Raw genomic sequence first — 23,356 nt, 5'->3', positions numbered from 1 at the left:
GTCCTGCTCTGGGGTTTGTCACTGTGCCTGGGCTGTTCTCAGTTCTGTAGGTTCTGGGGGCACAGCCCTGTCCTGCTCTGGGGTTCCTGTGTGGCTGCCTCAGTTCTGCACGTCCCAGGGGGTTTGTGGAACCCACTCGCTCCCCTTAGGGCTGAGCTGGGGCCAGGAGTGGCCATGGGAGTGAAGCCTTTCCAAACTAATTACCAGTGTAGCCACATTCTTCTGTGGCCTTCAGCCTGAAGCGTATAACTTATTTAAAATGTATAAATAGTTCCAGTTAATTCAGAGAAGCTGACACTGAAGTGTTTTACTAAACTGAAAGATCGACCTGGATCTTCTGTCTTTTTTTGTCTTGTGTTGTTTCTGTTTATATAATAGATATTTTTAATTTGTAGAGTCCTTTGTGAAATGTCAAAGATAAACAGCAAATATAAAATTCATAGGGATTGTGTAAAGGATTTGAAACATTTCAAATTGTAGCTAAGATCTAACAGTATATAATCCAAACTGTAGGACAAAGTGAGAAGTAGTTATTTCTGCTGGGGTGAAATTTTAGTAGCTCAAATCCAATTGTATCATAAAATGAAATTGTAGATTCTGTTGGTACCGTTGTGCATGAAAGGAATTATGTTCAGAATAGTCTTGGTGTAACAGAATTACAGAACTGCTGGGGCTGGAGGGGCCTCTGGAGATCACCCAACCCCCTGCCAGGGCAGGGCCACCAGAGCAGGTGAGGCAGGAACTTGTCCAGGTGGGTTTTGAATGTCTCCAGAGATGACATTCAAAACACACACATATATATATATATATATGTATATGTAGCAATAGATATGCATATGTGGTGGTCTCATTTAATATTTATTATTACTTTAAAGCAGACTGATATGAATATCTGATCTGTAGCCATGATTGCTGAAAACAAAAAAAAAACCAAACTTATATTATTCAATATTAATAGCTGCAGGTCAGAGTGTTTCATTTCTCTTTAACCACAAGGAAAGCCTTGACTGCACAGCCTTTGGGACTAATTGTAAAGACAGTCTCTTCTTGTTGTAAGAAAGGGGAGCCACTATAACAACCTTTGATATGTTAAAGTGAGCAGTGGTTTTGTATCCTTCTAGGCACTGCAGTTCGTTTGGTGAAATCTGAAAAGATTTTGCAAAATATTTTGGCACTTGAGGATTGTTAATTATCAGATAAAAACAAGACAGAGCCAATAGTTTCCCTCTGACTGTTTCTTCCCAGTGAGACACAGCCCCCAGCAGGAACACTAACCCAGTGTCAGGTGTGACCAGTAGATCCCAGTATCTCCCAGCCTGGTTTGGAAATGAAGGCCCATGGCAGGACTGACCCTGGTGGAGCCCAGAGCCCCTCTGCAGTGGGGCCTGTCCTGCAGGGCTGCCTGGGAGCAGCAGGTGCAGGCACAGGGCACTGAGCCTGGAGTGAGACCTTCCCTGCACAGCCAGGTGGAGGGGCTGGATCAAACTCACAGGAGTTCATGGAGAGGGTGGAACAATGTCCTGACCCTAAATACATTCCACAGGGAAAGGAGTAACAGGGGATCTCTTTTGCTGAGAACTGCTTTATTTAAGTATCTTAAGGAGAAGGCAAAGCCTCTTGCAGAGAGTGCCCTTGCTGGAAATGTTTATGCTTTTTCACAAAGGGCTGCTGTGCATGTTAATGTGCCAGTGCAGTGCTCAGCTGGTGGAGCTGGGGACAGTGAAAGAGTAAAGACCTTGTAGGGAGGTTATCCTCCTTGGGGAACATCTCCTTTGAAAATACCTCCCATTTTGGGCAGCCTGATACGTTCTGAAAGCGAGAGATTTTCTCTTCAGAAGCCTTTCCATAAGCCCCAGGGAAAAGTTATTTCTAGCAGGGATGATTAAGCAGTATCCAGAAAGGGTGTGCTCCACTGGAGCCAGGGAAATGAATCCTTTGGTTTGTGGTGGGATTGCAGCAGGGCTGGGCAGAGCCCCCAGAGCTCTGCAGAGCTGGTGTTGTGTGAGAAGGGCTGGGACAGGACATGGGGCAGCCAAGGGCTGCTCACACACCCAGGGATTGCTGCTGCTCTGCCAGGGAGGGATTTAAATGCACTTGGCAGTCTGAGCACATGAGTTCTTTTTGAAAGGGGTTTACTGCTGAAGGTCATGCTCTGCTTTTCATTAAGTCACAGAGTTTTAAGTATTAGAGTTCTGGAGAGTAAAACTACAAGAAATTTCTACTGACCAGGGTCCACTAGGAACTGTAAACTGGATTTTTTTTTAGGTAGGGGTAGATTACAGCAGTTCTGTTAATCTGTTCTGCAGACAGGAGCAAATGCTGCAGCATCTTGATTTCTTTACTACATATCAAACATTTCCTACTTCACCTGTTCTATTTTTTGTTTCATGTTAGAATGGGAACCTTCAGTCACCCATCTGAATTTTCAAACATTTCCACGTGGAATGAGAGAGAATAGAGGAAGCTGTGAGTGGCATTATGGCAAATGTTTTACTATAGGTATTGTTTTAAGGTGGAAGCCATTTTGACAAGCAAGAATATGTGTTTCTACAGTGTTCATAATTAATGTCATCCATTTCTGAACAGTGTTCATCCTGTACAGTATCACCCTAATCTCCCTGGAAATACATAAAGCAGGGGAAATGACAAAGAATCTCCACGCTGACCTCAGGAAAGCAAGTTTTGTTACTAAAATGCATTTCTGATTTATTGGAAGGTTATGATTTTTAGAGAATAACATTTCTGTTTGCTCTGAAAGGATATTAAAGCAATAAGGAAGATGGAATCTTGAACTGGAAAAGTAGTCACCTCTAAGAAGAAAACTTCCTTTTGAAAATGAGAATGTTAATTATTAATCACCTCCAGATACTGTCTCCCAGAGGTTCTATGAGTTTTTCTTTATTTGATTATATACATTTTTGACTGATTAACCAATCTTTTTTTTAATTCTTCTGAGTCATAAATTGAGGCACCTGCTGATTAAAGTGGAATTTATCAAGTGTAGGACAGCCTCTTGTGACAAAGCAGTTTAAGGAGCAGAGAAATAACAGGAACTGTTGCATTTAAAGATGTTTAAACATAGTTCAGAGGAATTTTTTCTTGGTCTCTCACATGCAGCTTTACTGAAGACTGAAAATTTCCAGGTAGAGTTAGATTCTCTTTTTTCAGCTCCCCTTGTTTTGTTTGAAGAAACTGAAGATAAAGATAAGAATTTTTTACATTCCATACCATGTTGTTTGAGGGTTTCTTATTTTTCTCTTTGATAATATTGTCCTGCCCATCAACAACCCCCTCCCTTGCAGCCCAAACTGCCCCTGATTTTGTCAGAGCTGCATTTCCACCACACTGGGCTGGGCATGAGCAGCTGCCTCCAGGTAACTAAAGCCAGAGAATGCTGCTCTCTCTTTGCTTTGGATATCAAACTTCTCTGGTTTGTGCCCCAAATCTGGCTCATAATTTAAGCAGTAGGTTGTCAAATACTGAAAATATTAAGTGTGCTGATCTGTGGGCTTGTGCTTGACTGGTCTCAGAATTTTTCAGTAGGAGCTGATATGACAGAAGATCTACATGATTTTGTTTCTATGTCTTTCCAAATTTTCACATATAGTATGAGGGTGGGATTTCCTCAGATCTGTTGTTAATTCAGCAGCTGATGCTGCCAGGGAAGTGTGCTCATACCAAGGGAAAAGCTGTGAGATTGCCTTTGGGAGTGACCCCCTCCATCACCTGTGCCTCGAGTTTGGGACATTCTCTGGGAGCATTAGTGGGTTTTCCACTATGATTTTCAGGGTCAGGCTGGCCCTGCCATTGGCAGAGAGGATCTCTGTTAAGGGGTTTGGGGACTTAGTTGGTGCTTGGTTTTTAGCAGCTCTCAGCACCACATCAGTCAGGGCTGCCTCAATGCACTGTGGAAGCTGGAGTAGGGTCTGACATTACCCTGTCCCAAACCCACCTCATGGAGCTGGAAATCATGAGGAAAGGATTCTCACCGGAGACAGATTAATAGAAAAGAATAACTTTTAGCTGGGGACTGTATTTATCTCTTTACCTGTGGGATGTAGGATTTTGGCATTTTACTGAGCTAAAACTAAGGGCAGATAAATTGCTCTGACTTCTGCAAAAACAGGTAAGAAATTAGACATTAAAAATACCACAATTCTGTTAATTGTATCAGCCTAAGAAGCAGCAGTGGTCAGTAATAAACATATTAGACAAATGCCTGTGGTTTAAATCACTCACCATAATTCTGCTCTGTCTGCTCTGGTTTTATTGCAGCCAGTGGCACAGAGTGGCACAGCAAGAAGTTGTCTTTTTGCTGCAGCAGACCTTCATTTGCTCTGAATGTTAAATCACTTCAGAATAAACAGCAACTGAAATGACTGAAGTCAATTCTGTGTTAGAGAATTTTGCACTAATGATTTCTACAAAGACAGTTCAGTCTTGTTAAAAAGTATGTAAACAGTAAGAAGCAATTCTAAAGCCCTCTGATGTCAATTGAAGCCTTTCTATCTCAGAAACTCATATATGTTTGCTTTAGAAAAGCAGCTTCTCTACAGTGGAACGCTCACAGCAATTTCAAAAACAGCAAAGCAATTAGTTTTCTTAGGCTGGGGTTGCCGAGGCTGTGTAAAAAGAAAAAATAGGAGACATATCTAAGCAGTGGGTTGGGAGGAGGATGGAAAAATCGTAGTGGAAAATCAACTTTAGTTTTAAAATCTCTCAATGAATCTTAGCAACCTATAGTTTAGTAGCAAAGTCATAAAAATAATACTAAATTTACCATGTCATCATAATGATCTGTATAGTATTTTATCTAACTTATGATAATAGTTCAATTGCTACCAGAAATGAAAAATGAATAAAAATTTAAATATAACCTACCATGCTGAACCTTTTATGTGAAGATAGGGTTTACCTTTCCTTACTGTTGCAGGGAACCACCTTATAACTTTAAGCATAGACTTGTAGGTTTTCCATTATTTTTACATTGTGTTTCTAGAAATGATGCTGAAGATAAAATTGGGTTCCCATAGTGTACAATACACAATATTGTACCTGAGGCCAGTACTTTCCATTTAATGTAGTTCTTTCTACCTGCCCTAAATGAGCACAGTGTTGCCCAGACAAGAAACAGGGAGCAATTTTCTTTACTCTTCACTCAGAAAACTCTTAATCCCTGAAGTGTAAGGGGACATAATACAACTGGATATTTCTCCTTCCTTTTTTTTTTGTTTGGTGACCCATCCAATGGACCCGTCAGTGAAAGGCCCTATTTTGTGGTTGACTCTGAAGCATGATGTACCTAAAATGCACAAAAAGGCTTCAGACAACCCTGCTTATTCCTGGGAGAAACAAATTATCAGAAATAATTAATGGCTAAAGCTACAATGGAAGTGATGTTTCTTGGCAGAGGAGGAAGCCTTTTTCCTGATACTAGGAATTAGCAGAATGGAGGAAGCTGTCTGGTAATACTCAGTGTTCAAAAGTAGTTATTACAAAAGTCATTCTTGACCTCTCTGATAACTTCTTGTACAGGCCATGGCTTCAGATATGCACCAGACTAAGACTGGAGCAGTTGGGATTTTTTCCTCCTCTAACTTTAACTCCCAACCCAACAGGTGCCTGCACCTGCCCTGCTCAGCTCCACTCCTCACACTCAGCTCTAGGATGAGTTTTCTCTGCTGTGTCAGACACTGCCCACCCTGAGAGCAGCTGTACCTGGAACAAACCTGCCTCTCCCCTGCCTTTAGAGGATCCCGAGTCCCTGGGGAAATGGGGCTGCAGCTTTTCTGACCCAGGTGAGCTGAGCCCTGCCCAAAGGAGCAGCTGTGCCCAGGAAGGGTGTTCACCCCATGTGTGGCACTGCAGCTCTTCTGCCATGGGAACAAATGTTCCTGGGAATAAAGTCAGATGAAGATTTTTGTAATGCTCAGAGATGATGGAAGTAGAAATAGAATTTCTTAAATAAAAAAAAAAAAGTTGTTGCCCAAGGCAAGCTTTTATTAGCATTTTGTCCCTTAGTTCAGTTCAGTGAGTAAATTCATTGCTGAGGGTTCACAGAGAAGTTACTGCAGTGCCTGTTACCCCCTCCCCTCTCCCCAGGCTGCCTGTACAAAAGGGCTCTCTGATGCTCCCTGCCATGCCTTCAGAAGGCCCACCTTCCCCTCTGGCACAGGAGGCTGTGAGTGCCTGCTACATCTGCTGAGCTGCAGTGGCTTACAGCACTTGAGGACAGGAGTATCTAAACTGTGAACTTGTTTCTGCTGCATGCTGCTTAACATAATTGAAATTAGATTATTCTCTTCAAAAGAACATGTGGTTTTTTTGCTGATACACCATTTTTAGCCGGAGAGTTTAGAAGGTCCCAAGTGTTGTGCTTTCGACTTCTTTAATGTAAGATATTACATAATGCATTTGCCTGTGATGCCCTTGGAAGAGGACTCCCTGTTCATTGATTGTTTACACAAAACAGGAATGCACAAGTCTCTGACAATAAGAATCTGACTAATCAGTGTGACATTTGCAAAAATAATCACTGATTACAGAAGGGCATGTAGAGATTGAGCTCAAACTTCCCAGTTGTTTTACAATATCAACCCAGCAGAAGTACAGAACTAGAACTCACAGGAAAATTTTCCAGGTAGTCTAGCTCCTCTGAAGTTTGAAGGTCTCTGTAAACCTGTGACTCTTTACTTTACAGTCAGATTTTGACAGGGTTAGCTTTTTTCCCTTAGTCATTTTAGTCATTCCTCTGGATGCAGCCTGGACTTGCCACTGAGTCCAGCTGAATGCTAAAGGTTCCCCCTAAGATGCTCAGTGCTGTAGAATGTACAGCATGGAATCACAGCCCTATTCTGATGTATTCTCACGTGTTACACAGCTCAGGAATTCTCAGTTGGTCAGTGGTGATGACCTGCCCTGCCCTGCCACTGAACTAAAATGAGCAAATGGATAAATTCACATATATTTGTCATACAAAGCTTCTCAGGGAGCTGAAATTTTGGCTTTAAATCATCCTTTTCCAGGGTTAAAGGAAGGTTGTCCAGGTTTGTAGCTCTAGAAACATACTTATGGGTATGAACTCAAACTATTAGTGGCCTGTTTTCTCAGTCTGCACTAAACACAAAATCTCTCAGAAGAGTAATTAATTAATGCACTTGTATTACCTTCACGGAGTTTTTGGAAGACCAGTCCTGACTGAGTAGTGAACTACAGCTCTAACTCACTGAGAGGCTCAGACACTGAATTCTTGCTTAAACAAGGCTGAAATGTGATTAGAGCTCAGCCCATCTCTAATCTCCACTTCAGAATGGCAGTGCTAGCACCAGGCTGGCTCCCCCACTGACACTCCTGGCACAACAAAGTGGGTTATATAAGATGCTTTTGCATAAATGCATAGTAGCAAATAATGGAAATTCAACACCTTCAAGTGGTGACCTGAGAGAGATGATCAGTACAATGTACTTTTTATTACAGACTTGCACTGAGTGTTGGAAATTTGGGAGTTTGGGATTGTTTTATTCCTAGTTCTACTGTGCAGTTCTAACACAGTTGATTTAGCCCAGCCATGCCTTGATTTATGTCTCTGGCTCAATTTTGCAATCATTGTACAAACTTCACAAAGACATTAATAGACTTAATGCTGGGTGGGAGTTCTGTATTTTCCCTGGTTTTCCCCTCAAGAGTCTGGCACTGCCACCAGACAAGAATAGTGTTTTCCCCTTTACAAAGGACTGAGCCCTCTGTGGCAATGAAAGAGTAGAGAAAAGGACAATTTCATCTCTGCTTGGGTGCTCTCTTGTGTAATACTGGGAAGATTAGAAACTCTCATTTTCCTCTGTATTATTAAGAAAGTATTCAGATTTATGGCTGAAGAGCAGTAGGGAAGGGCCACTGATCCTGTTGATATAGCTGTCGAAATTCAGCACATGAAAAGGTTAAGAACTTGGTGCCTTGTAGCAAAGATTTTTAAGAATCTGATATTCCAAATCTCTATCCAGCATCAATTGCAGCAGAAATTGTCTGAATAATTTGCATGGCAACTGTTGCTAAGAAAAAAACCTGCAGCCTAAACCAAATTTCTGATAAATTCAAATCCTATCAGCAGTTCCAGCAGCTGGAGAAGACTAAATATACATAGTTCAAATGGCTGGCTTCCTCCAGCAATGGTATTTTTAGATGTTTCAAAGAAAAATAATGATTCAGAACACAAATATTCTTGCTATGTATAAGCTTGGGAGAGGGGGGAATAGCCATATAAAGGCAACAGAGCCTCCAGGTTTCAGATGTGTTATCTGACCATGGGCAAAATTCCTGTCTCTGAATCAAAACATAAATGATCACAAATTTATAGAGTTTCCCTCATTCAGAAGTGATCTTAATTCACAGTGGGAGGCAGTGGAGAACCTCATGCTCCCCTCCCATGAGGAGCATGGACTTTGCTCCTCACACACCACTTCTCCCTGAGTTTTGTTCCCAAGGCCTTGAAAGAGTTGTGTGGCCTCCCTAAAGGTTCCTCTGGTGGAAAATGCACCTTTGTACCATCTGAAATTAAATAATGAAAGGTTAAAGAAAAATATGTGGACTATTTCCCTCTTAGGAAAAGGGAAAAAAACCCAACCCATAAATTAATATAGCATGCAATGCATTGATAAAATCATATGTGTTGACTCAAAGAAAAAACTGGAGTGTTGTAACCTATCAACAACTCTATTGAATGAGTACAAACTAAACAAATCTGAAATTATCATTTGTTTCAGCAAAAAGCTTCTTCAAGTGTCTGACCTTCTGCTGTAAGAAATAGGATTACCTGTAGAGAGGACTAGGTGTCAGTGACTGGATTGCCCAGCAGAAGGAACTAAATAAAGTAAAAATAAGGATGCTCATATTTTGTTCTCTAAAACTCCTGTCAAGCAGACTCCTTCATGTGCTGCTAAAGGAAAGGCATGCTCTTTTTGTTGCTATCAGGCTCAACTGTGCTCTTTGCAGAAAACAGGCAGAATAGAAAAAAGGACTGTTGGTAGTTTTCTGTAAGACTCTCGTTCTAAATGCATGAAATTCTATTTTAGAATAAAACTAAATCTCCATGTATGTGTGACTGAACTCCAAGTGACGTGCCAGTAACAGTGAGGTGGCTGAAAATTTTCTAATATTTTTGTAGTTCTTTGGAAGACATGGTTTTATATATTTTCTTATTATGGAAAAGAACCAGCTGTTTTATTTCTAAAGTTCCTGGGCTCCATCTGGGACACTGCCAAGCCAAGCCTTGTTGCCACACCTGCTCACCAAACCCAGCCTGGGGAGGTCTGCTCTGCCCTCCCAGCCCGTGCCCTGGGAAGGGGCACAGACCTTCCAGCAGCACTGAGGGCAGCAGCCCAGGCTCCATTTCACATCACTCATAGAAGCAGAACATTGTGCTCTGCTCAAGGTATCTTTTCAACATGTATTCAGTCAGAATATATTTTTCTCTGAAAGTAGCCAGGTCAATAGTATACAAGACCTCAGAGGCTTTATGAAGTATCCAAATCTTGAAAATTTACTCAGTGACCTTTCTGTAGCTTATCTTCAAATTCTGCAGTCCCTGTACAAATTGTCTTTTGGGTAACTTCTCTCCAGTTGCTACTTTTCAAGCTGAACTGTTTTCCACCATTAAAAATTACAAAAAAGGTCTCACTGACTCTTATCTTTCAGATGTTGCTGCAAAAGTCAGAAGCACCATGTGTGTTACAAGTCCCCTTTTCAGTACCACTTTAAATACAGCAGCAGTTGAGTGACACTTGCTGGGATGGATCAAGTGGCCTTGGTCAGCAGGACACAACACTGGTCCTGCTGCTGTCCCCAGACCAGGGCCAGAATGGACACGAGTCCCTCCTGTGCAACCCTCCAGTCCCCTGTGCTGCAGGGAGCAGGGCATACAGTGGAGATGAGGCTGAAGTTCTCCTGACATGATGGGGGAAGACCAGCCCCTTTAAATATGCTGTGAATCACACCTCCTGTTCTGCTCAGATACAGCCAGGAGCCTTCAGCATCAGCTTCCTCCTGCCACGCACCCAGCAGTCCTCAAAGGTAGTGCCTGGATGTTGGAAGAGGTGTGGTTTGGATTTATCACACTTGTTACATAAACCCAGACCTCCTGGCATATGCTGTCAGCTTCTTCAAAAATTTCAGAACTTCTCTCAGTGCCTATAAAGATTAAAGGGATTTTTTCCTTTGAATGAAAGCTCCATGTCTACATGGAGCTCATGGTTTTGTGGCATTGGCAATGTCTTAGGAAAATGAAGTCACTTAAGAATATTGGAGGTTTTTTACATTTTGCAGCAATAGTTCCCAGTGCTCTCTCTGAGGCGAGGTTCAGAGAAAATATCCTGGGCTCTGCACTGCCACAGAGGAGGGGAGACCTCCCTGTGAAACAGGTCTGACACTGGGCAGTTGGACAATGTCCAAACAGTCCAGAAAGCAGCAAATGCAAGTTCTATGTGCCTGTGCAATGACATGATGTATAGGGCTGCAGGATTTATGGGACTTTCTGAAAATGCTCCTGGAGCTTAGTTTCCATTAGTAACAAAGGCTTTAGTGCATGAAAGCACCATTCACCCTAAGCACTAAATGTGAGTGTACATCTGCTGCCTCTGTCTCTGCTTTGCTGTCAGACCAGTCCAGTTCAGCAGCATCTGCTGCCAGCTGGGCATGTGCTGGACTGGCCCTTTGGGGGTGTTGGCAGCTCTGCCATCCTGAGGAGCAGCTCAGCCCTTGCTGGGCACAGACTCCCTGTCCCTGCTCCCAGGGCAGCACCTTCACTCTGCTGCTGGTCCTGCAGGCAGGAAGGGGAGGGAGCAGGACAGAGCGGGCTCTGCTCTCACCCTGAGCCAAAGCAAGTCAGAACTAAGGGCTGGAGCTCTGCTCCTGTTTTATTTTTAACTTTTAGTTGGGTTTGAGGGTATTAAGCCATTATTGCTTGCTTAAAGCTGTAAGTCCTGAAGATTTTGTGCTGTTGGATGAAGTGTATTCTTGAGTTATTTCCTTGTGTTCATTCGTTAATGAACATAATAATAACAACAATATTCAGCTTTCTCTAAAGGTATTAATTTTATCTGGAACAATATACATTCTTAGACAAAATGATAGTGTGTGTATTACTCTAAAATACAGTGCAATATTAAGAGGGAGGACTGGCAGTATCTTAATACACGTTAACATTGTTCTGGATATTTAAAGGAAAAAATCCTGCCCTTTCTCCCATAATAAGAGTTTCTTTTATTACACCCATCTGGAAAAATTTGGGGAAGATGAAATATGACTAATAACCTATTAAGATCTCAGCACAGCATTTCCTGGATGTTCAAAATGCCAGTGTTTGCTAAAAGAAATATTTTAATATTCTGCAATGCAAACAAGGTCATAATGTCATGCAAATGAACTTCCAGATTGTAGAGGTTTCCCATTCACACATTGGTTATGCTCCATTTTCATGGGTGCTGATGGCATCAAAGCATTTAGTTAAAGCCAGAGCTTTCTTGCAATAGCACTGCAGTGAAATGATGGATGGGTAACACACCCCCCTAATCACATTGCTTAGTGGCACATCACCCAAATATGTTTCTTAATATGAATTTGAAGGCTTATTTTATTGACATTAATGGTGAGACTTTCGTTGGCTTGATAGTCTGCCAGACATTTTCAATAGTAGATGTTACATTGAAATGTCTTCTGAAATGAAACAATGCAGTATTTTTGTAATGTTGAACAATAAAGCAGAAAATGTCTTTAATAGTGAAGTTTGTTAATCAAAGCTGCAGGGAAAACAATTGAATACCAGAACAATTATGGGTGGGTTTTTTTCACCTTTTTTATTTTCCTAATGCTGTGTATGACAGTAACTTCAGGAATAGAACAGCAGCTGTTGGTGAGGTTCCTTCAGAGGCTTTGCTAAAGAGTTTTGTGACTTCTCTGTATCACCTAATTGCCAGAAGTCAAACAAATCACACCTGTTATGAAGAGTAAAACTGCTCTGAGAGGAGGAGTTTCTAAAACTTCTTCAGTGGGACAAGCAGAGCACACTGTGCTCCTGACAGCTGCATGCTGAGTCTGCCTCCCAAAGTTCCTTTGCCAGTCTTAGTTTGCTCTTTTAGTTTCTAAACCCTGTCCTGTTCTGATATCCTTGTTCCTTCCAAAACTTCATTCAGGATCTAAACAAGGCAGGTGACTCATTTTATACTTACAAGGCAAGAAGTTCTTGCCATTGGAGCTGTGCTGGGTGTGCTGTGAACAGATCCCCAGATCATGCAGAGACATGGGCAGTGGATTTAGCCAGCAGTGTCCAGGCCAGGATGGGACAGCAGGAAAACAATCAGCAGCCCCTGGAACCTGCTGACAGGGCTTTACTTCAGCACGAGCAGGGCTGGGGGAGAGGAGGTTAAATGAAGCTGGAGAGGTCGGGGCAGTGGCACTGCACCTGGTGCTCAGGCTGGGTTTTGAATGCATGGGAGGGTGTCTGTGACACGCAGGGTTTGGAATATTGGGACTACTGTGTTGTCTTCTGGATAATGCAACTTGATTCCCCTTTCCCCAAGGCTTTTTTAATTATCTGAATTGAATCCTAAGTGTTATATTCAGTGGCTCTTTGCCTTTACTTAGAATTCCTGACAGGGAAGCATCTCTTGCTAGGCAATTTTCAACTCCTGCTACAGCAGACCTAGTTGTTTATCTGCTTTTTACTTTTCAAATGGTTAATGGTAATGAACTGTAATTGAGAATTGCTTTGGGCTCATTAATATGCATGTTGTCATCCATTTATCTCCGTGTTTCCTTTGAAATCACCTTCTCAAGGGTTTGCAATGATGTTTGGTATTCATTTTTTTCTTCCTGCCTTCCTGTTAATATTTGCAGGTTTTATTTTTGTCCTTTTTTTAGAACTGCAGTCTTCTAATTTTTTTCTGTGTTTCTGATATTCTCTTAATTTTTTTCTGTTCCTGTAGGTTTCTAACCACTCTATTCTAGGTTTTTAAATATATTTCCAGTATATAAATAGGAGTAGAAAAAGCTTCCCAACTTAAAACATTCAGTTATAGCTTGATTAGCCTCTTGTTATTAATGCATCTACTCTTGCTGTCTTAAGACACTACTGAAAACAAGATGGCATATTTCTAACCTTTTTTTTTTCTTGACCAAAACCAATTATGGAGTAATAACGTGTCTGCCTGAGTGTTCTGGGTTTGGTTTTATTTTGTGTTTGAGCAAGAATGTTCTGTTATTGTCGTGTCCAAATGAACTCCTGGAGACTCTTCCCTCGTGTGTCTCTGCCTGTCAGCCTGTTGGAAGTGCTGGTTCCCAGCTGAATTATTCAGGTGTAGCACAGACCTGTATTGCTGATTCTCCATTCAGGAGTGCTGTCCTTTGAGACACTGAACATGAGGGACTGCTGGAATGTTGTAGGGAGCTCACACTGCTGCCTCCCTCATCCCCCTCCAACCTCCTTGCTTTACAAGGCAGCAGCATATCCTGAGGATCACCCCTTGGACCCACCCTGGGTTCATTTCTAAAGCTTCTTCTGTGCTTCCACGAACAGCAAACCTGCTTTCTGAAGCAGAGCTCAGAGAAAGTGAGAAATGGGAGCTCTGCTCTGAAAGCCTCATCAGTGGGTTTGGATCTGAGTGATGCCACATGGAAGAGGAAAAGGACTGTGTCATTAGTGAGAGAAACAAATTTTGTTCATGATCATTCACAGTTAAATGGAGAGCTGAAAATAGTGACAGATGAAAACTAATATGAAATTGTGTTTATTCTAGTTCTATTCATTCTAATTTTAGCCAGCCTTGTGAGGGTACTTTTCAAACATCAGATTTGGAAGAGATATTCCCATCTTTAAGAAAGTCAACAAAATATACATAAAGCAACAACAAAACAATCCTGAATATGTGACTATTTTTATATGTTGTATTGCTGCTTGTTTCCTGGAAGAAGAGTTTAGTTGTATGGTCTTAATGACAACACTTCATTGTCAGCTCTCCCCCCTTGGCAGCACATGTCAAATATCAACACAGCTCCAAATATCAACGTGAGAGCCTGAAAATCTGCTCCTGAGAGCTTTTGTCAAGCACAGCTCTGAAGATGGATTTGCCTGTAAATCCCTCCTGATTCAAGGAGGGGTCATTCTGAAATACTAAGTCCTTATCTAATGGTTTCCACCTCACTTGTCTTAATGTGGATCCTTCCACTTTTTTCACACTTGCACATTGTTCAGGCTTCTGACCTGCTCCTGTGACCAGGACACTGGCAGAAGGAGTTATGTGGTTTCCTTTTGTGCTTTATTTGCCCAAGTTTCCAGCTCAAAGGTTTTGCTTTCCTTGAGAACCTGTTTGTTTTTTTAAAAAAAATTATTAAAAAAGGATAAATTTAGGTAACTTATTACTGTGTAATACAGCATTTTATTTCATATGAAGGCTTTTTAGGAATGAGCAACTAAGTTTCAGGCTGCTGTTCAGCCAGTGAGTCTGAGTGCAGGATCACAACACAGAAGGCTTGTGGAAGTTGCCTCCGTCTTTGTTGTTGCACCTTTCTACTTTATGTTTGCATGGAGAATATTTCAGAGTCCAAAACTGAAATAAGGGGTTCTCAATGTCCTGTATTTTCATGGAGAATCCCCATGTTGTGCAGAGCAGAACCAGCTGTTACAGGTTCTGCTTGGAGTAGGTGTTTGGGTACCGAGCAGTGTCATCAGGCACGAGTCACGTTGGAAGGGTTTGAGTGGAACTGTGCAGAACACCTTGAAATGTCCATCCAGGTGTGTTTGTGGCCAGTGATGGCAACAAACAGGGGTGTTGGTCCCAGGGCTGCTCTGGCACACCTCCAGTGAATAAATACAGCTACCACTGGTTCCTGAGTTCATGAACTTGCTCTTCTGGGAAGTGTCTCAAAGACAAGTCATGTCACTTCTGATTGCTGTGACTTATAAAGGAAAAATTTATATGTACAATGGAATCTAGCCTTTGGCTTCACATATTTTCTCATGTCATTTCTTTTCTATTACAGCACTATTGAGTTTGTTTGCACCAAATTACTAGACATCATAACTCTTGTCATTATTTTGAGTAGAGGCTGAGAATTGTTTTGACTATTGTTTCTGGTCTGTAATGCTGACTCCAGTTTGATCCATGTGTGCATTAGTAAGCAAAACTTCTAGTTGTGCCAGTTTGCTCTGTTTTCCCAAATGGAAAATAAGCAGGGGAGTGCAATTGCATAATTAGAAAATACACATTTGTAACTTCCCCTCTGCTCTGGAAGCAGTTTGCCATGGTGGTTCCTGCAGGTGGGAAAACAGATGTTTCACAGTTCCAGCTGGCAGGAGAGGGCCACCATTGCCTCCCCCTTGAGCCCACAGGTGTCCCTCCCGAGACATGTCTTTCCACAGAGGGGAGCAAACTGTGCCAGGCTTGGCCCTGCTGCTCAGCAGGGACACTCTGGGAGCTCGTGCTGCTCAAACAGCCATGGAACTGTCTGGGCAGGCCCCTGTGATGTGACAGAGGCTCAGAGTTACGAGTTGTGATTTGTGGTGTAACTCCCAGAGAGACTGTTTTTCCCTGACAAGACACAGCAGACAGTGTTCATGCCAGCTCTCTGCTGCCTGAGTGCTCCTCCTCAGCTCCCAGCACCTCGTGCAGGCCGAGGTCCCACAGGGGTCCTGCCCTCAGACCCCTCGGCTGCATGCCCTGGCCAGCTCCTGAGGTGGGCAAAAGATTTGTGAGACATTTCAGGGGTAAAAAAGACAATTTGTATGTACTTGTGCTTCAAGAAGGCTGTGTATTGTCCCCATCTATTTTTTCAGAAGAACCAATATCTGGAAGTGGAGTGGCTGTTCTCAGCCATCTGTTACACCACCCTAAGCTGCAGATCAGCAGTGTTGTGAGCAGCAATGTTCATTTTCCCAAGCATGAACACCTGTAATGCTACTTTTCCTAAATGCCCTATAGAATACTCAGCTTCCTATAGTTACCTGGTGTCCTGCTTTTACAAAAATCACACTGACTGGGGTTTGTTAATTGATAACCCATCAGCCTTCTGTGAAATGGTGAATAGTTGTCAGCTGGGACATCTGCAACAACACCAAATGCTTCAAGGTGGAAATGTTCTGGAGTTTCTCATCCTTCTTCTTAAATGAAATCTTCATTTATGAGCCTAGGAACAGAAATGATTCTGAAAAAAAATATCCTTTCAACTACTACAGGGTGGAGGAATCCCAGAGCAACTCATTCTCCTTTCTTTTATCCACTCCTGAGCTACTAAGCACTGCAATGATGTTTATCTAATAACTCCATTCTCCTTGAGGCATATTTTCTATTAATAGTAATTATCTATGACTTATAATTTGTCTTGAATTCTCCTTACTAGTGTAGCACTTGAACTGATTATGTACTCCCACTATTAGAATAAAAAATGATGTGACTGCATTCTTAATAACAGCTGCATATAAGTGTGTGCATAAAAATATCATATCTTCTGAAAGTGAGAGGTGTTTCTACCCACAGTGAGGTGGATGAATGTTCACCAATTGCAGAATAAGTGGGATGAAGAGGCTGCTGACATTCTCTTTAACAAGATAAAATGTCTTCTGACATTGACTTGCATGATTTAGAATACTCAAATTATTCTTAGTGTATCGTGGAAACTCAGAGAACAATAATGGGTTTGGTACTTAATTGGGGATTTTTAGTGAAATAAACATGTAATAAGGCAGACCCAATTTGAAGAGTTAACAATATATGTGGAAAAGACAGAAATCATTGTTTTGTGGAGTTCCCAGCTGTAAATTCCAGAGAGATCGTGAACTTCTCAAGGTCATGTGGGAGTCTTTTGACTGCATCAAGAAAGAAATATAAATGCCCTGAATACCTGTTTAGTGCATTTACTTGACACTCCTGTGTCTAACTGGTGTGCTTTTGGTAACAGAAAATTGGGTCCACGTTGCTGTACCTGTGTCCAGACTGTGGCTGAGAAAAAACTGTGTGTTCTTCACCACTCTGGCTGTTGGAGCAAACCCACCTGGGAGGCAGAGGAGTGCTACCTTTGCCTCTTTAAAACAGGGATTCAGCTTCTGCTGAATACACAGAAGTGGGCTGGAAAATTCCAGCTAAAAGAAGAGCAGGTGGACTTTGCTTTTCTGCAGACTGTTTTATTTTGCAGTGGCACAGCACTTGGAGTTCCTTGGATACTTTTGTGAGTCTGTGGGTAATTGTAAGATGCCACAGAGCAGGGACCTAAGGAATTCTCTTTTTTTTTTTTCTGTCTTGACTCATCTGACCTTGGAATATTGCATTGAGGTCTGTAATTTTGAATGTCTTATGTCAGCTGACTGCAATTAGTAAGAGTTAGAATTTCCCAGTGCATCGGGCACTGAGTGTCACACTGAGCTGCTGACCCTGCCAGCATTAGTTAAAAACACTAAACAAATAAATAAACAAAAAACCCAAACAAATCCCCACCACATCTGCATTCACCTCACAGGAATTATGTAAAATTAAGTAGTTTATCTTGAAAAGTCTTCTGAAAGAATCTTTCACTAAAAATAATTACGGTTGTAAAATGGGACAAGACCAAAAAATTTGAATGGTTTAAAGTGATTGCTCTAATTTTAAGCATTCCTTAAAGACATATATATATATATTTTTATATATATATATATATATATATATATATATATATAGGGAAAAGTGTCAGGCACTTCGAACACAAATCTTTCAAGTTTTATGTTTGTAAAACCCCTTGTTTCCACAATGGATACTAATTTGCATTCCTGCATCTTATTTATAGACATAATCAATGCCTTTTTTCCAAAGGATGTTGCTTATTCTCATTCTTTGCAGCTACAGGTGTGGCAGTGGGGGAAGTAAATTGTCAATATTTGGATGTGCTGACTGGGTGAGGGGTGAACAATGCAGGCCTATTTGAATATAAATAGGTACAGAATTCCCATGGGGAGAGAATTCAGTGATGTTGAGCCCACCCAGCAAATTAAACAATAAACATGAATTTGCATTTAACTGTCTTGAACAGATGTTCATCAACAGAATGCAGGCATAGCTTTTTTCTTATTTTAATCAAGAAGTATAGAGCAAAAATTAGCTTATTGGCTTGGGAGGAAGCAGGGGGGTGTAAATCCATACCAAGACTACGCCAAATAAAAAGGTAGAGGCCAAAAATCAGAGAACACTTCCATTTTCCTTTGAAAGGAGCAGCCAGTAGAATCTGGACTGCAAAACAAATAATTCCATTTTGGTTTGTTACAGTAAATAGATCATTCATAACTGAAAATGAGGAATTCATATTACCTGTGACTGCACCATCTGGTGCTACCTGTCAGTACAATACGTTCCAATTACAATTATATTTCATACATGTATAATCTTGCATGGAACATTGAATTCTCATTATTAGTACCATCTTAAGAAAGGTTTAATAGAAATGCAAGGTTTTAGCATTACACAGTAAAAGCTTCGTCAGAGGAAGGAAGAAACAGAAAGACTGGAGCCAATTATGAGAGAGATTATAATTAATTAAGAGCAATTCAAGAGCATGAGACGTCAGGTTTGAAAACTTTCACAATTCTCTCTTGTGCTTTTGGAAACAAGATGGTGAATTGTACATCCCATGTATTCCAACTCCACATGGAGTTCTCATCCTCCATGGAAACGGGTGAATGAGACTTGACATTGCTGAAGCCTTTTGAAAACCCCCTGTTTTAAGGGTATAGTGAAAGTGGACTATGTTACATTAGAATTTATTGGTCAATATACAAAATAAATTTGCTGCTTCTAACCCTTGAAGAATTTGGCAGAACTGCTGCATGGAGGTAGGAGAGGGTGCTCTCCACCCAACCTCAGTCTCTGCTCCTCTTTGCTGTCAGCAGTGGTACCTGACACTCAATAAGACCACAAAGTGGAAATTTGTCTAAAGGTGTGTTTATATATGAGTTTCCATAATTATCATATGAACAAGCACCTCTGACAATTTCTCTATTTAGCAAAATGAGTGAAGCCCCCTGAGCTCTGTGTCCAGAGTTCTGTTAATTAAAGCAGGGCTTTGGTACCAGCTTTGAGCTGCTAGGAGGCAACTGCAGATTTTGCACAACTTGCAAGAAGATGTAAGAGCAAAAAGCCTAAAGCAGGAGCACTGTTCTCTTCACCAAACTCAGTGTAAAGTTTAGTAACCTGAATTCCTTGAGATGCCTGGGAATTCCTTGAGAATTATTTTCCCAAATGATGTTAGTTTGGCTTGGAAATTTTGAATCCAGGCTGATTGTAGAGAAATACTGGATTTTGTACCCTCTTTTTGTGTCTCATTCCAAGTAGCAGAACAGTCCTTCCAAGGGGATCCCACATTAGTGTGGGATTGTCATGGTCTGCTCCATCCCTGCCATGGTGGGAATGTCACCACACAGAACATTCTGGGAGATGGTAAAATAAGAGGTTATTCTTCAGTGCTATTGATCAGACTTATAGGAACTTGGCCTGTTTGGTTTTGCTGGGTTTGGGGTTTTGTTGGTTTTGGTTTTTTTGATTTTTTTATGTATCATGATACCCTCCTCCTCTTCTGTCTCCCCTGTTATACTCAAGTGTGACTTCATGAATTAATGTGAAAATACTCTATTTTCACTGTCCTCGTGTTCCCAAACTGGGAATGAAATGTCTCTTGTGCTTAAAGGTACAGAAGTAGAAGGCAGAAGATGATGGCTGCAGAAAATGGATTTGCTGCCAGTTTGTTAGCACAGGAGAGAGGTTTTAGGTGCACCTAAACAGAAGCAGGAAAAACAAAGGTGTTTATGATAGGTTTTGCAATTCAAGTGACTTGACTATAATTATCCTTACATTTAAAAAGGGTCCCATCACAAAGACTATATAGCAATTTAACAAGTTTAGAAGGAAAAGAAACTTCCTGGTTGTTAAATTGGGCAGGTTTCCTTGCCAGAACTGTTTTTGCTTGTAATGAACTCCAGGTCTAAGTTGTCATGCTGCTAATACTGTAACCAGGTTAAGTTGTTCAACTTAAAAAGTGCTGATCAACTGTCAATAAAAAATACACCTAAAATATCAAGCAGTTGGGTTAACAAATGTGGAAAATGGATGTCATGTAGATCAAAACAAGATATAAAAAGATGTTTAAAGAAATGTTTCCTCAGACCTTCCTCAAAGTGACATTTGCAGCCAGCCAGTCACCCAAGGCTCTTTCTGAAGTGACACTTTGTTCTGAGCAACACAAAATGACAGCTCCAGTTTGAAGTTTCTCTGAATATTTCCACTGAGAAAATACTGCCCATAAAGAGACCAAGTGAAGTTAATGGGTGTTATTCAGACCCAGTTTATCTCAGTTGATTTGATGACAGACTGGGAGCCGAACTAGACTGAAGATCAGATGGTACCTTAGTGCTGAACTTTTGACTCCTCAGTGCTCCATGAGGCACTTGAATATGCTTTTATATCCTGCATGATATAAATTGCCATCACAGGAATAAAACTGGATAGCCCTGCTATATTTAAAATTTACAAATACGTTTCTGACAATCTTGTAAGCAATTGGGTAGTTGTTTTTTTCAGTAAAAGATTTGACATTGAAATGTTTGCTCTTTTTTTGAAAAGCACCTCCCAGCTCTCTTCTCCTCTACCTGCTTACCACAGATTAGTCTACACTTTTCACAGAGATAATATTTAGATAAGTACTACTGGAGTTTAATTGCAATTGTTAATCCATCTGTTGTGTGATGAGATGTTTTAGAGGCTTCTCAGCATATTTGCCTGTGCTACTGTTCTGACTGGAAGCATCTCCTTTAAATACTACATTTTCTGCATAATTACTTTGTCACAGGATTAATTAATCTGTGCATTCACCTGGCACATCCAGTACAGCAAACAGCTCTGGCATCAGGCTGTTGTTTAAGTGCAGCAACTCTTGTTGCAGAAGGACTGTCTGGGTTCCAGCAAAGGACTGGCACTGCAGTCAATAAACCACATATTCCAGGTGCTTCACTGCAGCCACTGAACCACCAGCTGGACATACCTGTGTCTGTGAGGGAAATAAAGGTACAACAAATTACAGGGACATCATAAGCATTTTAATCAAAACATTTAAAAGTGAAAAGGTAGAAAGGAACTCTTGAAGAAACTGTTAAGGAGAAGTACCTTTGAGCCATTTGTACAATATTTGTAAACAAAGTGACACCAACTTGATCAGAGACTTGTACAAGGTTATGCAATAGTGAATTAATATTGATTTACTATAAATGTCTGTATTTGGACCTGGTCATGAAGTGACTTTCACAGACTTTTTTCCTGTGAATTGATATGCACTGGATTGGCACTTGTTTAGAATTTTGGGATCCATAATGGCCTCGTCCTATTTTATGAGAACTTGAAATATCTCTACTTGTTATCCTCTTTTAAGTAGCCCCTCTCCTATTTACAATTTGCTATGAGGGAAAGGTAAGGACTGTAAGAATATGAAAACTGAGGATGGATGGTGCTCAGGTGCTCCTTGGCAGTATCAGAGGTGCTATATTATACAGTTTGTAGAGCAGATAATGCATGTTTTAGCAGCTGAGATTGTGATAGAGATTAAATAGATGATGCTAATATTTTCCATATTCTATGTGCCATAAAAAGTTAAGGGCTCAAGTCACTTTGCCCAAGAAAAATAGTGCTATATTTAAATAATACCAAAGAGATAAGCTGTCTTTTCTTAAGCCTTGCATTCTAAGGTGGGCATAAAGCACTGTTTATGTGACAAATGCATACTATTTAAACCACGTTAATAGCCTGGGCTGTGAATTGGTATTAAATTAGCAGTAAGGTAATGAAGGGCCTGTTTGAGATCTCAAAGTAATTGCTGTTAACTTGGCTTATCCTGGTGTTATGTACTATCATGGTTTTGCAAAACTGTGTCTGCAGCACTTAGAGTAAAATAATGGTTTGCCTGATCTGTGTGCCCAAAAAGGACCATGGGATTTAGGTACAGGGGGATCACTTGCCTGCCCTCAGCTACAGGGCATCATATTCTGGAATACTTTCTTTCTGTCTTCCAAAGAGCCATCAGGAGATGTGCCAGTCTTCCAGCCTCCCTGTGAGAATGCACTGATGAAAATCTAACAAGAGTACACTGTCCCTAAAATGAACAGAGCATATTGGAGTGAAAAAGTAATACACTCCCCAATTATTTTGGTTTATAAAAATAAAAGGCACACTAAAACTACTTAGTGCACATTGTTTCACTATTTCTAGAGCTGGTTCAGCAGTGATAAATAAGTACTCATGAATAATGTATTCAGCAGTTGACAAAAATGTCAGAAAGCAGTGATTTGTGTTACTCAGCGATGGGGAGAAAGGGTTCATAATGGGAAAAAATAGATGAAGTGATTGTAAGAACAAGTTTGGAGGTTTGGCATTAGGAAAGAAAATATCTTCATATTTTGGAGGAAAATTCTTGAGTGCTGTTTGAAATGAGGAGAATGAGATTGTGGGAACTGGAGCAAAGAGAAATGGCAGGAATGCTGAGGCTGCCATGGCCTGGGCTGGAGGAGAGCAGGGGATGGCTCAGCCTTGTCACAGAGCCCAGCAATGTGTCCCACAGACCTCCAGGAGTGACCAGTGGGGTTTGCTGTTCTTTTCATCACTTTTATTGAAATGAATTAGAAAACGAACCAAAACCAAGTGCTGTGAACTTCAGTAACCAAAGAATCTGTGAACCAGGTGGTTTCACAGGACTGGAACATTCCTGGACACCTTCTAAGACAAAAAGAAACTTTTAGGCAGACTCAGAAGGTAATTTGATGACTGGAATAGCTGAGGCTGTAGGATTTCAGTTCTGAGAGGCTGCAGAGCTGTCCCAGCCAGCAGCAGCTCCTCACCAACAAGGAGGCCTTTACTCCCTTCCAGGGAGTGTCTGGAACAGACCTTTGGCTGTCTAAGGCTGTAACCATTGTCTGAAATTAGGTCACAATTCCCTACTGTTGGGCCTGATCATCTGCAGAGCCTCCTTTTACCCATGGACTGACCAGATTGCACTGCTGGCACGGCCACAGCACTTGGTTTGCTCAGTTTGTGCCCTTTTCAAAAGTCTCTTGCCAGCCTTGGCTGTGTGTTGTACCTTGGCAGTGTCTGGGGTGGCCCTTTGGAGGCCACAAGCATTTCTGCATGGCAGTGGTCACTGGCTCTGGAAGGCAGGGATGGGGTTGGGAGTCAAGTGCTGTCGATTTGCTTTGTTCCGTCTTCAAATTTCCAGCAGGAACTGTTGTCCAGTTCTACATTAAAAATTTCTAGCACAAGAACCACTTTTGCTGTGTCTGATCCACAGCCCCCCCCCTTTTTTTTTCCTTTTC

General features: G+C 41.3%; 1 long non-coding RNA gene across 1 annotated transcript in view; it reads left to right on the top strand.

Moving 5' to 3' along the window:
• The window catches only part of LOC113967394, a 134,605-nt gene that overhangs the window by 102,228 nt on the left and 9,021 nt on the right, over nucleotides 1-23,356 (top strand). The gene's annotated exons all lie outside the window — the stretch shown is intronic.

This window comes from Neopelma chrysocephalum, unplaced genomic scaffold (assembly GCF_003984885.1).
Source record: "Neopelma chrysocephalum unplaced genomic scaffold, ASM398488v2 Primary Assembly neopelma1_63, whole genome shotgun sequence".
NCBI classification, from domain to species: Eukaryota; Metazoa; Chordata; class Aves; order Passeriformes; family Pipridae; genus Neopelma; species Neopelma chrysocephalum.
The sequence above is the reverse complement of the archived record's forward strand: the minus strand, read 5'-3'. Positions and strand labels throughout refer to the sequence as shown.